Genomic DNA, 12,903 nt, shown 5'->3' with positions numbered 1-12,903 from the left:
TTTATGCTTGTAGCTGAATTTCTGCAACATCAACATTCCAGTATCGGTGCTTTTACCATTTAAATTACACTAATCCCAATACCGAAAGGATCGCATGATAATACTGTAAACGTTTAAAGCCATGTTAAAGCCTTTAATTTCTTTCTCCTGTTGCAAGCCTGGTATAATTTTAAAGATCGATATGTTTTTCATTAATTTCAATTAAAGGGCATATCCTACGAATGCAGACACCAGTACAAACATCGTTTTGGCAGCCATATTTCGACAAAGTATTTTTCGACAAAAGACCCTTACAACAGAAAACGCAAAGTAAAAGGTCATGTTTTACCGAATAATGCAATTGACGTCATCAAAATACTCAAGACACATATAAGATATTATAAATAGCCACATAATACGAGTCCAAGATTGTTAAATTGCTTTTATGCCAGAAGAGAACAAGAACTCTAGAAATTACGCACTACGGAGAAACACTAGATGTTTTAGTTGAATGTAACCTAACTCCTAAGATGGCGGCGTTTCACAACGCATTTAGTGAACGCACATGATACATGCATTTTAGTAACGAATATAACACTAATCATGCAATGAAAAGGGTAAATATGTGTTTCTTACATCTTGCCATGTGCAATAACTATACATTTACCATGGTCTTATTCCTACAATGTCAATTTCTCAAACAAATGAATCGTAAAATGTACATGTTGTCAAGAAAGATGAATGAGTTGCTCCCCTTTTCAGTTCATTGAATCTACACATATAGACCAGTTCACGAGTGACGTCACGCGCACCTGCAAATATTAGACTACGCCCACTGGTTGTCAAAAAGAGGTGGATTTCATATAAGTGCGTATAGAGATGGTTGACAAAAGCATCGTTTTTATTGATAATCACGCACAATATCAAATATAATTTTGCTAATTATGTCTGAATAAAACATAAGCGTGCAAGGAAATGCATTTTTGGCACGATTATAATGTTGTTATTATTTGTTTTAACTATAAACGAACTCGGGAGTGGAACACAATTTACGAGCTCGGTATGTGGTTACCATAAAAATCTCTACTTGGCACATCTTCGCGACCATTTTTTAGATAAAAAATTCTCAGATATTAAAATTATTTCAGAATAAATCAAATTTAATGAACGAACACAAATAAGGATGTAAACAAACAGCAAATAGATCGACTTTATGTACGCAACATATAGTAACTGATTTGAACATTTATGTCTGTAAAAACCTACCTTGTTACACATTAAATAAATTCTCTTGATAAATATAATTGTTTTTATTTAATTATTCACACCAATTTTGACACTCTTTGTTTTAGCGTTTTATCCCAGTGTTTTATTGCACCTTTGTTCATCATAAACCGATTATCTCGTTATGATCGGATACTGTCCAAACAATTACAAAGAACACATGGTGTCATAAATCCAGGGACCTATTCTTGGGTCCCTGCATAAACCACATGTGGCATACAAGTGTCTGGTCATTAAACACAATTTATGATACCTCCATGCAGAGCTCCAGATAATTTTTTCAGCCTAGGGGTATTTCACTCATGAAATTTTTAATTGATGAGTAAAAATCAAAATCCGATAATTTTAAGGAGTATTTATGTTCAAAGGATCAGAATTAATAATACACTGTACATGTAATGTTAACTCGCTATAACAAGCAGTTTGTACACAATAAAGCAATCACTTTTGTTTTATTTAACAGTTTTTCTGATTTTTTTTGCCCTTGGCTTATAAGCAGCCATTAATCTCTTTTTTCCGTCTTGATTTGGCAAGTCACTGTTTAGCACACACTGTACAGCCACGATCAAAATCTTCTTAGCTTGGCGCACAAAACTTGTTCATTATATGTGTATTTTGGTGCCATTTAAAAAGATGCTTGAAGGTAAAAGTTTTTTCCATAGTGCCACACAAGAGATCAACTGATAGCAAAAATTATATGCTTGAAGTTGGGTGATTCGGGTTTTATCCAATGTAATATCAAATGTTTACACCATGAGCGTATATCGATGCTCAACAATGCAGCGGGGAGCCCGTTGTATCAACATCGGCCTCTATCGTGGGCCAACATGAAATGATACTGTTCTGACTGAGGAGTAAATTAGGTCGGGAACCACATTCTATACATAGATGGTGATATCACTACGTTTTTACCGGTGTGGACACAGTATCGGAAACCAGTCATGTTTACATGAATTTATATGCATGTATAAACGGTTAATACGCATTGAAATTGCACACGATGCGTAATCGGAATTTAGTCAGGATTTTTTTTACTCAACAAAATTTTAAGTCATGCGTATTTTCTTTTTTGTCATGCGTATTTTACGCAAATACGCATCTTATCTGGCCCTTTGCCTCCATGTCATCTCTTGGCATATTGAGCGATCATGTAAGCAAAATTGTAAAGCCAAAATACGAAACAGTTGTTTAAATAAAATATTTTAACATATTTAAAAAAAATGAGATATTTGTCCGAAATGGATTAACAGGAACTAGTGTATATATATATTAGCCAGTTAAAACATAATAATACAGTGTTTAATAACTATAAATAAAAAATATTGTGCAATTTCACTGCTACACAATTAACGTATTTAACGATCGAGTACCGGCAAATGTACACTCCGCTATTACATGTTAAGATTGTACGTTACTGTAGTGTACGAAACGACATCACGAAAACAAGCAAACAACAAAAGGGTAAAGAATACTTGCGTAAAAGAAAATAATATATAGATTTATTTATCATAAAATGCTAGATTGTTATCACTCCTTATCACCAGTAAAGAGAGTGCACGCAGACAGTTCAATTTGCATAATATGCAGTTCTTGTTTTTCATATGTATGCTAAACTTTAATATGATATTGTCATTCGATGGAAACGAAACGATAATTCATTCAATGGAAAATAAAATAACTACAATGTTTAAAAATCGTAATGTATTCCGCTTTAAGGGTTTCTTTTTATATAATTGATTAAATGCTCCTCTTACACTTTCGTTCGCTTATGAACAATTACAATATCTACACCACTTATAATTATACAATTGTAATCAAAAACATGTATGTGTTAGTATCTTTGAAATATAATTTATCAAAATCTTACTATCACAAAGAATACGAAAGAATATTTATTGTTTTGTTTTGTGGGATTGCCAGTTTTAATTAGTCTTCCGACCACGTTTACTCTGATGTTAATAACTAATTCGTATTTTAAACAGAGGAAATTATATTTATGAAAATACATTTATTGGTACTAAATATTATATGTTTGCACTATTATTTAAGAGTTTTAATGTTTATTTCGGATTTTTGTATCGTTTAATTGACTAAACAAAAGACATATATACATGTTTTACGTTACTGTAACCAGTGTTTTTGCCAACCAGTCAGTGCGCATGCGCAGAAAATCCCAAATGTAAACAATAACATTCAACTGGTCTATTCTTTAAATATCGTTTGCTGACCTTGTGAAGAGATTCACCTTATATCGATGATTTTGTTTACATTAATCAATGTTGTTCACTACTGCATAATATTAGGCGTTACTCATTTTGCAAAATTAGGTTATAGCTTTTTAATGCAAGTTTGAAATAAAGAAAACCCATTCAAATTTAGAGAGTGTGTCTTTACTCAAAGGTCAAGATGTGTGTGCACTGTTAATCATACTCTCTATGTTATAGAGATAACTTAGACACAAACAGCAACGAAACGTCCATTTTAGACATTCTAAAAGTATAGAAATTATGATGAAAATGGTATATAATGAGAATCAGTTTTTATCACATGTCATACCCTGTTTCCCATGTAATATAACCATTACAAATATTTTTATCTTTCACACGAGTAACATACTTTGTAAGCGTTTTTATTTGCTTAGTTTTCACGTGATTGACCAATCGCATTTTGTTATTTTGCTGAAATGACATTGCAACGTCAAATGACTTCAAGAAATGTAAACAACATTTGGGATTTATTATTACCAGGTATGTCTGCGTAATATTTATTTAATTTTCTCGCCAATAGCTCGCTTTCTATCAAAATTCTTGAACTCATTTAATAAATGATGTTATGATATGACAACTCGTGCCAGCAGGGGTTTCACTGTCCCAAACAAAGTTGTCGCCACTTTTTCGCGGCGTGAAAACTGTCGGTTATTCCAACCTTATTAATAAGAACAATCATTTAAAGAAACCTTACTACATTAATGTCATTTACTATATTATCTTTTTAAAAAGTATGTTATTACATAAAAAGCAATAAGTACCTTTATAAGTCATACCTTCATAAGTCTTTATAACTTTTTTTTTTATATAAATAATTTATTTTTAACTTGATAAACAACACATATAACAAAATAATATCATAATGTTTACATCAATGTATTAAACAGTATGCTGCATAAATGTTTCAAAATAAATTATTTAAACAGAATCACACCAATGAACATCATTAGAAAGGGAAAACGAAGAATAAAACATCAGAAAGTAAAGCATCTTAATTCAAATTGTTAAACAGTTATATTTGGTCATTTGGACATGATATACATCAGCTTCTGTTGTTAAAACGTTTTCTGTTAGTGTTGGATGATTTCCAGGTTCAATGATATGAATGTTTTTCATGCCTATTTCTTCACAGAAAGGCCCAGATAATTGCCACCGTCCATTCTAGTTGCCTGAAATAACATAAAACCTGTTTTTACAAACTATAAAAAACAGACAAACACATAAATGTCCCTTTCTTTAAATGTCCAACTTTTAACATATCCGAAATATAATACATCGAGTGAATGATACAACTGTACTTATATTTCAGAAATTGTTGGTACCTTAATCAAATTATATCCTTCCCAGAACATTATAATAATGAAACTATTAAACAGAAAAGCTCACAAGTACCTGTTGTAACAAGTTTTTATTTGTTTTTGTAGAAAAATGTAATAAATGTAATGCTTTTGCCAGCCCCATGGTTTTTATTAAAGAAATAGTGGCCCTAATGATCATTATGTTTATTGATCGTCGTGACAGTTTGTCACCGTGTTACTTAATTTATTGCTCAATATCATAAAGGAGCCTTTAATCCGATAATAACCCTCATAAAACTTGACAATAGCAGTAAAAACACCGTTTGTAACACTTACACGCTTCAGTGATTTCACTGCACTGTCGGTCGCTTACATCGTCGTAAGTCAATATTCACAACTGACAGATGCTGGCCGCTAATACTCAGTCGCGTGCTTTCGATTCGCTGTACATTTTTGGATAGGATTTTACCGATTTTTTTATTCGCCACGTTAAAAAAATTGGAGCCACTTTTAAAAATTTAGCACCATTGGTGCCAATGGCGATCGACAGCGAAACCCCTGTGCCAGATCCTATATATAAAATAAATTTGCTATCAATATTATATTATATGAAAATTGTTGGAATATTTATGATAACTACCACAATAAAAACATTATTTCATGATGGAAATTCCCTTAAGAAAACTTTTATCTTTTTGACACCATAAACTATTTCAAAATATACAATAGGATAATTGATGAAAATAAATGAAAAATAAATCCGCAAGCAATACTTATTAGTACTCATGACATAAAAACAGCGCTGTTGACCCGTACTTTGTTGTTGATGCATTACTTGTTACCCTATCAGTTCACACGGTGTTAACCTGTCCCTAACCTTAACATCTGGATATAGAACACTTATGCGCTTTTTCTGCGTTGCTGTTTTACCCAGCTTTTTATTTTTAATGACCATTACCATGAAATACACCAGCAGACATAAGTGAATACATTCAAATATTTAAGTGGTTGATTTGAGAGAAATCCCTTGAACTTTGGCAACATCACTGCGTCTGTGCACAGCATAAAGCAAGTAATACTGTTCAGTTTAAGGAATTCTGGACTACTCTCTGCATGTTCAAATGACACGTAGACACAAATTGTTGCCCAGTTACAATTACGCATTAAAATTCATCTTTCAGAATTTCAGGATGGGTCTCTACAGGGTCACTAAATTGTCAGGTGAAGACTTAATTGACTATCGATTAACACAGTTTTGATTTCAAGATAAGAAAACAATACTACTGTTATAGTAGTATCTCGATAAGAGGGAAATCGTTTAATAACAGGTGTATATAACCACACATGTTTGCTGTACTTGGTCAGCACCTCTTGAAATTGTTTCTGCTAATTTACCAATTTGCTATATTTGCTATTTTAAAATCAATTTTATTTTGAAAAGCATTGTGCTAAAATGTGCAATTTAAAATATGCAATGAGATTTTTAAAGACCTGCGTCATGCAAAAATGGGTCTTATGTCATATGCTCCCATCATAGCTATAGCCCAGCCAGCCTACACATCTTGCAGTCTGGTCAGGAGATACATAATGATACCATAACAACTCTGAGTGACTTTATCAGAGGTAGCTTCGCCTCTGACCAGACTGCGCAAATGCACATGATTGGCTTGAGCTAGGGCAGCCAAAACGCCATAAGACCTATTTTGCATGAAGCGGCTATGAAATGGTCCCTTGAAGAAATTCCCACAAAGCGAAGCAAAGCAGAAAACTGCACTAGTGTAAACACAGCACTTGTATTGCCAATGGCAATGGAATCATCTCCATTTGTTGTGATAACCCTAACCCTTAGGTTGCCCATGCAAATAGACCAGTTGAATGTTATTGTTTACATTAGTGTTTTTCTGCGCATGCGCACACACTGGTTGGCAAAAACACTGGTTACAGTAACGTAAAACATGTATAAAGGGCTCTTATTTGGTCAATAAATTGGTAATAAGACCGAAATAAACATTATAAACTCTTAAAATATAGTGCAAATATATCATATTTAGTACCAAATAGATGTATGTACACAAATCAAATTTCCTTGTCATAAAAATACGAAGTAGTTATAAGCATAGAGTAAACGTGATCGGAAGACAAAATACTGACAATTCCACAAAACAAAACAATAAATTAGCCGTATTCTTTCTGATAGTAAGACTTAAATAAATTATATTTCAATAATAATAAAAATGTATTAATTTCATTATAATTGTAAGTGGTGTTATTTTTCATCAGCAATCGATAGTGTCAGAGGTGCATTTAATATAAAACAAAGCCCTACAAAGCGTAAAACATTACAATTTTTTAATTATTTGGTGATTTTCTTTTACATTTAATAACAATATTAATATAGTTTAGCATACAAATGGAAAAACCCTGCATATTATGCAAATTGAAGTGTCTTTGCATGTATATTGAAATCTCTTTACTAGTCATAGGGAGTGATAAAAATATAGCATTTTATGATTAATGTATATATTTAATTTATTTAACGCAATTATGTTTTACCCTAATATGATTGCTTTTGTTCATGATGGTGTTTCTTACACTGATCATGAAGTAATGTACAATCTTTAGTCTTAACATGTAATAGCTCAGTTTACTTTTGCCGGTACCCATTAAATACCTTACTTCAGGGGTGTGATTTTTCCGCGGATTTCCGCGAATCGGGTTGTCCCAGATGTCACTTCTGAGATTCGAGTAAATTCGTTGTAAAAAATGTGGGGGAGAGGGGCTACCTTGATTCCGCGGACATATTTCTTAAGCAGCCCAAAATATCCGTGGCCTGCGAAATCTCTCTCAGCATTTTACACTGGTAGATTCTGCCTAAGCATTTTTAAAACGAGCGATATAATTGGCTGTCGTTTCCCAATCTTCCAATTAGAATCGTTTTCTTAAAATGCGCTCAGCTGATTTGTTTGCAAATGGCGCTGTTGTGAAGAGAAAATTAAGATTGTTGAAATGACAAATAGCAATCGAATAAACGACTGACATCACCTAGTCTGATAGGAATAATGAAATGTGTTTGTCAACAAAAAAGACTACATTTTAGATACAAGCAACACATGTTAAGAAATGTGCCCACTGAATTTGTGTCATGGAAACCAAATTGGAGTTTAGTCTACTCGCGAAGTAAAACAATTTAGAAGAGTATCGTTCAAACATGGAAATAGACAAACATGATTTGATTTATATGTCTGTGGGTCTGTGTATAATCAGATTCAAATGCATATTCTGCTTGGTGTACGGAAGAAACCCCCTTCCGAAGAAACCCCCTTCCCCAAAAAGGGCATAGCGGAACAAACCCCCTTTCATATTTTGCATACACGGAATAAACCCCTTCGCTAGTTTTGCATTTGCGGAATTAACCCCCTTCCATAGCGGAATTAACCCCCTTCCATAGCGGACCAAACCCCCTTCCATAAAGAAAGAATATGCACGTTTTTGTAAAATATTTTGTATATACGCTAGCTATTCTTAGGAGGAACAGTAACTCCGATCCTAATAATAAGAAGAATGCTTCGGTTATTGTAGGAAAATATTACGTAATATCGTCGTCACGATCAGCGCGGGGCGCTAATTTGTCCTTGCTGCATTTTATTAAATTCGTCTTCAATGTAAAAAAATTCTTGCCTATTTTGGGTTATTGTAACATATTTTTATCTATATAGTACAATTTAACACATATAAAACTCTTATAATCTCAGTTTAACGAATGCAGGTAAAATTCACAAGACCATCTAAACATTGTCAAGTTGTTAACAAACTGCCGGTACACTTCTTTAATCAGCACAAAGCAGTTTGGAAATAAATGTAATTAAACAGACGAATTAACAACTTGTGAACTAACGACCAGTACACTCCTTTAATCAGTGTTTCACACCTTCTTTTAAAGTGATATTATGCGCGTTTTTCACTGTCGAATTGAGATTCACAGCTTGAATATTTAATGTGTATCATTAACAACTTGTGAACAAAAGGCCGGTACACTTCTTTCATCCGATTTTCGCAAATTCATTCAAAGTGATTTGATGCGCTTTTTTCACTGTTGAATTGAGTTGAAGCTGAAAAGAAAAGAATTAACATGTCAATATACTGTCCCGTAATGTCCCGAAATTATCTGTATAAAAAAATTGTGTCTGTGTATCGCATGAATGAATCTGCACTTAAAGTAAATTAAGATTCACATCGTACATGGTGTCATTTCGTCAATTGTCAGAACGAAAGTACGATTTATATTCCAATGCATTATTTTCTCTTTCCTGGATGTTTTGATATGTTGATGCTGAATTTACAAGTATTAGTATATATGAAGTGAAAACACCAAAAAATAAACAACGGTTGGGATACACACTCATTAAGTTTAAAACATAGCATATGCTGCTAGATGCCGATAACACTTTGATAATGGATTTTGGATACCACTTTGGAAGGGGGTTTATTCCGCCTGTCTAATAACTTGAAGGGGGTTTGTTCCGCTATGGCGTTTTTAGGGAAGGGAGTTTCTTCCGCTATGGAAGGGGGTTTGTTCCGTGTATGCAAAATATGAAAGGGGGTTTGTTTCGCTATGCCGTTTTTAGGGAAGGGGGTTTATTCCGGTAATCATTCTGCTTTATTATGTTTGTCTTGCTGTTCAGTTAACTAAAATAGCGTTGAACTGAGTGAAGATGTGAAATGCAAGATATTGAAAGGTAAACAAATTAAATATATTAATTTAACTCAGTTAATACATCATTAACACAAGAAGAACACTCAAGTGTGTTTGTTTATATTTAGTCCATTAACTGTAATTCAATACATTGAAAAACTGCTGCTATTGATCACAATAAATACTTAACTGTTTACTTTGCATCCTCAGTATGTTAAATGTGAAATTTAACAGGTTTCTATAAAGAAATATTGTTATGAAGTTCAAGAAGTTTTTTTTTTTAATGTCTGTTTTCAGGTTTGTTATTGCTCTATGCGTGCCATTCGCGTAGTCAAAATCAGTCGTCAGAATTTTCCTCCCCTCTGACTTTGCCTCAATCACATCCCTGTTACTTGCGTAGCAGTAAAATTGCACAATATTTTAAATGTATAGTTATTACACAATGTATTATTATGATTAAAATGCCTAATATATATATAGTTCTTGTTAATCCATTTGTGATAAATGTCTTCATTTTTTTAATGTTTAAATATTTTATTGAAGCAACTGTTCAGTATTTTAGCTTTAAAATTTGGCTTTAATGACTGCTCAATATGTCAAGAGATGACATGGAGGTATCAGTAACTTGTGTTTAATGACCACTAGACACTTGTCTGCCACATGTGGTTTATTCAGGGACCCATTCTTAGGTCCCTGGGTTCTACTTTATGACACCATGTTTTCATTGTAATTGTCTGGACAGTATACGATCCTAATGAGATAATCGGTTTGTGATGAACAGAGGTGTAATTTAACACCGGGATATAAAAGCTGCAACTTAGAGTGTCAAAATTAGTGTGAACAATTAAATAAAACAATTACATTAGTCAAGGAAATTTATTTAATGTGTAACCAGGTAAGTTTTCTCAGACATAAAAGTTCAAATCAGTTACCCTATGTTGCGTACAGAAAAGATACCTATTGGTTGTTTGTTTTCATCCTTATTTGTGTTCAGTCATTAAATTTAATTTTCAAAGAATTTCAATTTCTTTTTTTAACTAAACATGGTCGCGAAGAAGTGCCAAGTAGAGAAAACTTTGTGGTAACCACATATCGAGCTCTTAAATTATGTTCCATTCCCGAGTTTGTTGTGAGTAAAAACGAATGATAACAACAATATAACCATTCAAAAGATGCATTCCCTTGCATGCTTATGTTTTATATAGACATAATTAGTAGAATTACAATTGATATGTGCATGAATATCATTAAAAACGATGATTTTGTCAACCTTCTCTATATGCGCTTATATGAATTCCACCTCTTTTTTTGCCAACCAGTGGGAGGAGCCTAAACTTTACAGGTCACTCATCAACTGGTCTATTGTTTATGCTTTTAATGTTTACATGCACTAGAAGCTCTTGCATGGCATAACATAGTGCAATTTAAGAAATTTGACATATATTTTATGGCAATTAAATAGCTCCTTGAAGGTTAATTATTTAATGTTGCATTGTGAGGATTAGTTAAGAGATTACATGTATGTTAACTGTTTTTGTATACATATGTCAGTGTAAATTGTCCACTGGGGGTTATCTTTTTCTGTCAAATCAAGTCCCATGAATCCCAAGTGATGATATGGAAACGAAAGATATAAATAGAGATTGTTAATTGTATAATATCTATTTTATTCAACAATATTTATTATATAAATTTTATTGAAATATGTATGCTAAATCTGCATTATATATGTACATGTATAATTGTCGCATTATTATTGTTTAAAAATTATAAATTTAACCATATATTTTTGCCAATATTAATTTATAGTTAAATTAATCTACAATATAATGTCTTATTTCATGGGCATAGGTTTTATTCACATATAGTAGTCAAACTATGACTCTGCTGTGTTTATGGTGTTCCTGTATCGTATTTCTACCTTTGTCTTCTTCCATGCGTCGTTGTGATGAAAGAATCATGTCAAAGCGACACGCATTATTTCCCTCGACAGAAACGTATGAACATAAATTAATGGCATTCAACAGACCAACACTGGTTGCATTTTGTTTCAATAATAAACATATAAACCAAAACATATTTTACTGGAACCAATCTCTGCCAAACTAGATCCAACGTAACACAACAATGATCAAAATCAATTGATACAATATTTTAAAGAAGACATATTTTGCACTTTTTTGCATCAATTAAATGTTCAACAACTCAATTCCCTGATTTGTTTTCAGGGATATTTAGTTTTCTCTTGCCAACTGTATTTCTATACATTCAGCATTTTATTTATGTTATGTTAACTATTAATATTGTTGTATTAAAAGTTAATCATATGTGCTGCCATTTTGATAGCTTATGGGAAGGGTGATTATGTTGCGAAGCACGCTATGTACGCGAACTTTTCATAAATATGCTCAGGACAAAATGCATGTATGTAAATAAACAAAGTTAATTACCTCGAAAGCTATGTCGGTACAGTACAGCCAAAGCGGCACAAACATAATCCGCGGCTACGCCACGGCCAGATTATTAGTCCGCGGCGGCCGAATCGTGTGTTCATGCGTCGTATCGCCGTGGCACTCAGCATCGATCCGCGCAACGACGCCGAGTCTGTATTAACCTCGCGTACTTTCGCGGAGTAAATCCGCCGCATACGTACGCAGCGGATCGAGTGAAAAGATATCACCTACATGTACATATATGTATGTGTAGCATAGAATTAATTACGCGCAACTGTTTATGTTTCGTTCGATTATCATTGTTAAATTTGTAATCCGAAACACACTTCCGAATTTTAATGCTAACGCGTCCTTTGGCAAATTCTAGCGTCAAATAAACAGTGCTAAAATATCCTTTGTTTCATAAAAAGCGCGCGAAAATTATGCAGACATGTAGAACGTCGTTTGGAAAGTTTGGGTGTATTTTGTGTTGTATTTACATGAACATCACGTCAGGCGTAAATCGCGTGTTCAGTGGAGAAAAAAAACGCCCCGATTAGACGTTATTTCATCATCTCTATAACTAGTAACAAATGCCAAAATGTATTTGATACTTAAGGAAAAATCGAGAATGTTTGTGTATTGTAAATATTTACCAGCATTTGCTTTAAAACTGGAATATACGGGATTATCGGGTAATTAGTAGCGATATTAACTGTATAATATGAACAAAATAAAATGTGTATATATACGCATATTCAAACAATAGTTATAATAAGCTGATTATTAACAAAACTACAAATACGTCGTCACCGTCTTGATTATTGATGTGGCTTCAAACTGCCATTTTTCTCAGCTAAAATATAATAGCGGAATCAACATGCAATTAATTTATAATTCAACCATATGCTGGAGCCTTGACCACTTGTATGTGCGAAAACATAATTACG

General features: G+C 33.1%; 1 protein-coding gene across 1 annotated transcript in view; it reads left to right on the top strand.

Moving 5' to 3' along the window:
- Positions 1-508: 508 nt before the first annotated feature.
- The window catches only part of LOC127851875 (uncharacterized), an 88,400-nt gene continuing 76,005 nt past the window's right edge, over positions 509-12,903 (top strand). Inside the window, exon 1 of the mRNA XM_052385828.1 lies at positions 509-596. The gene's annotated coding sequence lies outside the window, so the exon portion shown is untranslated. The remainder of the gene's footprint in view (positions 597-12,903) is intronic.

This window comes from Dreissena polymorpha, chromosome 11, assembly GCF_020536995.1.
Source record: "Dreissena polymorpha isolate Duluth1 chromosome 11, UMN_Dpol_1.0, whole genome shotgun sequence".
NCBI lineage: Eukaryota > Metazoa > Mollusca > Bivalvia > Myida > Dreissenidae > Dreissena > Dreissena polymorpha.
The sequence above is the reverse complement of the archived record's forward strand: the minus strand, read 5'-3'. Positions and strand labels throughout refer to the sequence as shown.